The sequence below is a fragment of the Physeter macrocephalus genome, chromosome 16 (genome assembly GCF_002837175.3).
Source record: "Physeter macrocephalus isolate SW-GA chromosome 16, ASM283717v5, whole genome shotgun sequence".
Lineage (NCBI taxonomy): Eukaryota > Metazoa > Chordata > Mammalia > Artiodactyla > Physeteridae > Physeter > Physeter macrocephalus.
The window spans coordinates 100350401-100354757 of record NC_041229.1 but is presented as its reverse complement, the minus strand read 5'-3'; the positions used below and the strand labels follow the sequence as shown (position 1 = coordinate 100354757).

The window sequence follows — 4357 nt, the reverse complement described above, 5'->3', positions numbered from 1 at the left end:
AAAAGAGAGAAATGAACGGATGGATGGCTATTTGTATATGATGGCAAGGTGATCACTGGTAACTAACGGGAAAATGGTGGAAACTTAAAGAGTTGATCACAGGAGGGGCAGATGATAGCCGGATGGTCAACTGTTAGATAGTAAACGGTGGATGAATGAATGGGTAGCAGAGAATTTCAGAGATGGGTGGAGAGACAGCAGACAGAACACTGCCCTCTGCACATGCTGGTGAATTCCTGGGGGAAGCCAGCCAGCCAGGAGCTGCCCTCTGAACGGACAGCTTTGACGCCTCCAGGCTGGGACTGACCTAACTCTGCCTCCTGCAGGCCAGAACTCCAGCCCAGCGGGCCTGGGTGCAGGTACAGTGACGAGCATCATCCTGGCCCTCGTGCTTGTGGCAGCGCTGCTGGTCGTGTGTGGCCCTCTCGCCTACAAGAAGCTGGTGAAGAAATGTAGGTGTGGGTGCCCCGAACCTCCTCCCTTTCAAGCCCCTGCGTGGGGAGACTGGACGGGTGGCCCACGAGCCCCACCGAGGAGGGTTCCCGCCTCCAGAAAGCCTGCTGGGAGCACCTCAGCTTCACCACCCAGCCCTGCCCCTCTCCCGCCCACCGGCCTTCCTCTGCACCAAGTAACAAACAGAAAGTCAGGAAAATCACTGCTTCGCCCACATCCGGGGCCCAGCTGGGACCCACTCCAGCCCAAAGGGAGGCTACGGGCATTCTTTAGACTGTGCTGGGTCCAGAGGGTCTGACCCCAGAAGACACGTGTCCCAGGCCGGTTCCACCACTCAGCAGCTAATCGAACCACTTCCTCCCTGAGCTCTGGTTTCCTCATACAACAAATGGGCGACCGCAGACCCTGTGAACGTAGTGGGTATCATCCTGGCCTTGCAGAAGCCGGGAGGAAATCATTCGGAGACAAGGGTGTGAGATTAGAGAGGCTGCCCACTGCCAGAGGTGGGCAGTGATGGCTGGGTCCCTGGTGCCCTCCCAGGTCTTAATTCTGGTTCTAAACACCCCGCGGTGGTTCCTCCTGGAGAACCGGCCCCTCAGCATGCACCTGCCGCCTCCTCCCTCCCTCCCTGGCTCCCACCCCCGCTTGCCTACCCCTGTCTCAACCTCCCTCTCCCTCCCCCACCCCGATGTGCCTTTCCTGTCTGCCACCCAGTCCGCCAGAAGAAGCAGCGCCAGTGGATTGGCCCGACGGGAATGAACCAGAACAGTAAGTAGCCCCGGAGGCAGGATCCTCCCTCGGCCCAGGCCAGTAGCCACGGGACTCAGGAAGGAGGCCGGGGAGCAGGGTCCCGGGTCACTGCCGACCGTGGACGGAGCCAGTGGCTCCTTGCGGCCTCTGAGCTCCACTGTGCTCGTCTAAGGTGTGACTGTGGCCACAGGTGTTAACGGGTGGTACTCAGAGAAGAGGACCCCATGATCAAAGAGACTTGGAAATCAGTGAGTTAAGCAAAGCTAGACACGGTTCTTTACTTCAGGACTTGTCAGAACCTTCACGGGCATTTCTGCGTGGTTCATCTCCAAGGCGGACGTATGTTAAGAAGGGTTGTCTGAGCTAGATTTATCACAGAATGTCTTTATCAGGGAACAACTTTACAAGGCCAGTTTTAAGACATTTTGATGCAGCCGGCCCTGTCCCCACCCCTGGTCTCCATCCTCTCTCCTTCTGGCCACAGCCAGAGCCCCCTTTGTGGGTAGAACCGCAGCCCTCCTCCTGCTTCTACTCCACCTTCTCCCCCACTTTATGTGTCAAGGGCCAATTCCTTCAAGAAGGCTCTGTGTTGTCAAGTCTTTCTCACAATATAAAGACCCTCCGTTCCAGGAGGGCAGAGGCCATAGCTGCCCTATCACTCGTGTTCCAATTCCCTGCTTGATAAATGTTGGATAACTGACTGACTGTCTGACTGATGGCCTGCCCGCCAGTCAGCTTGCCAGCCAAGCCAAAGCTGCTCTAAAAGCCTGGGCCCTGCTAGAATGAGCCTCCCCGGGAAGAAAGGGAAAAAGGGATGCACTGAAGGAGCTCAGGGGGCCCTCGGCCCCCACCCACACGTTACACAACGGGAACAGGAAATTCGAGTTGGGCCCCTGTTGGGGAGGAGGAGGACAGAGCATCCTGTCTAATGATACTGTCTCCCTGCTCAGTGTCTTTCCATCGCAACCACACGGTGACTGTCCGGCCCCAGGCTGAGAACCCCACGGCCTCCCACCTGGAGAACGAATACAGTCAGCCTCCCAGGAACTCCCAAATCTCAGCTTTTCCAGGTAAGCACCAGCTGGCGCTCCTAGGAATGACGGCAGGGCCGAGCGGAGGGTCACGTGATTGCCTGGAGAGAGAAGGGAGGCCGAGCAGGGGGCAGAAGATCAAACGGCCCCTCTGACAGCCGGTCACGGCAGGGTATGGAAGGGATACCGCCTTAACGGGCCACTCAGCTAGAGAGAAGAATGTGCCAGGATGTCATTAACCCCAGCACCGCTGTGACCTAAAGGACCCGTTTCTCAATAAATGAGGCCCCTCGGATCCCCTGGAGGCAGAACAGAGCATCCGTCAGTGGCCCGCAGAGCCCTGTACCGAACGCTCCCCGACTGGTGCTGACAATTACGCCGCAGGGAGCCTGGCGTGTTCAGCATCGTTAGAGGACACCAGCTGATCTGATCACAACAGCTTCAGGGCTGTTGAGCCTCCAGCTCAGAAAGCCTCTGTGATCTTCCAGCCCCCGCAGGGCTCTTGGCTCTGAGGGGGCTCTCTCTGTGTAGCCTGGAGGGAAAACCCTGCTCAAATGGCCTCCTTTCTTTCCACAGCTCTGGAAGGGGCCCTGCATCGCGTCTCCACCCAGCCCGATAACTCCTCTGACAGTGACTATGATCTGCACGGGGCTCAGAGGCTGTAAAAGGTGAGCCTGGCCCCCGGCAGAGCCCTGGGGATAGGCACCAGCCGCCTGGTTCCTCACCTCCGCTCACCCTGGCCGTCCACGACCCGGGCGGGGGGGGGGGGGGGCCGGGGGAGGAGCATCTAGACTCTTGTAAAGGAAAAGAGTAAGCATCAGCAATTTAGGTGACGGGAGCCGATCTGGCCATTTGAGCCGAGGAGTCATGGACCTTAAACTCCATCTCAGAAGACTACATGAAAGAGCCCCTAAGGGTAGGGGAAGTTTAATAGGTACAAGCTACTACGTATGAAAGAAATAAGCTAGGGGGATGTATTGTACAGCACAGAGAATATAGCCAGTATTTTATAATAACTATAAATGGAGTATAACCTATAAACATTTTGAATCACTATGTTGTACACCTGAAACTAACATAATATTGTAAATCAACTATACCTCGATTTTTTTTAAAAAGCACCCCTGAGAGTATCCTGATGGACTTACACCAGCGGGAAGGAGAAGCCGCTATCCCTGACATTGGGCTGGGGGCCTTGGGCCTGTCCCCCACCTCCCTGAACCATCTCCAGAGTATGAAACTTCCTCCGCCGACACACTTCCTTCTCACCACACAGAACCGGGACCCGGGAACAAACATCAAGAGCCAGACCTTTTGTCCTGAGAATACTCTGCAGTCACTGCTTGGAAAACAATGTCCAAGTCCTTGCCCGGCAGGACCATGGACGTGACTTTCCAACATATCCTACTGCCCTGCAGAGGCAGGCCAGCTCGGACACCTCTCTACATCTTCACCAGCCAAGGCAAAGACCCCAACGCAGCTCAGCTGGGCCCCCTCCAGGTGTGGAAGCTGCGAAAGGGCAGAGCCCCGAAGCAAGCATCCCTCCCAAGCAGAGAGACGCGGGGTCCAGACCCGGGCAGCCCCCTCCCCCGTCTGTGGGACTCAGCTCTCTTCTCCAACTCTGACTCATGAGGACCCACAAGGATGCTCACACCTTGGGGGTGGTGGGAGACAAGGGCTGATTTGTCTCGTGCATTTTTAATATGTTCTTTGTAAATAATGATTTTTCTGCTTCCTGAGAACTAGATTGCCCGGCCTCCTCAATCCAGGGTCCACCCCTGTGGATCCCTCTGGGGGTGCCATTGGGAAGGGGCACCTACCAGGGGGCGAGGGGCTCTGCAGCCTCATGCTCAGAGGGTGCAACCCTGACACAGGACCGCCTAGCACAGCACAGCAGCCACCAGCCAGCACGTGTGGCTGCCTGACCCAGAGCCTCATCACCAGCCCCCGATCTGTGCCCCCTCCCCTCGCAGCCCCTCACTTGACCGAGAGCAGGGACCACTGGCTGTCAAGCCCAAAGGGCACCAGTGCCACCTCAGGGCCCTGCACAAAGTGGGTACCTAGTAAATCCTAGCCGATTTGGGATTTGGGTTCACACAGCTGTTAAAAGTCCAAAGCTCAAG

General features: G+C 56.9%; 1 long non-coding RNA gene across 1 annotated transcript; it reads left to right on the top strand.

Moving 5' to 3' along the window:
• Nucleotides 1-1167: 1167 nt before the first annotated feature.
• LOC114483972 (uncharacterized) lies at nucleotides 1168-3959 on the top strand. The gene is made up of 4 exons (XR_003676328.1): nucleotides 1168-1221; nucleotides 2154-2273; nucleotides 2811-2902; nucleotides 3354-3959. It is a non-coding gene; the product is annotated as an uncharacterized lncRNA (long non-coding RNA).
• The last annotated feature ends 398 nt before the right edge of the window (nucleotides 3960-4357 follow it).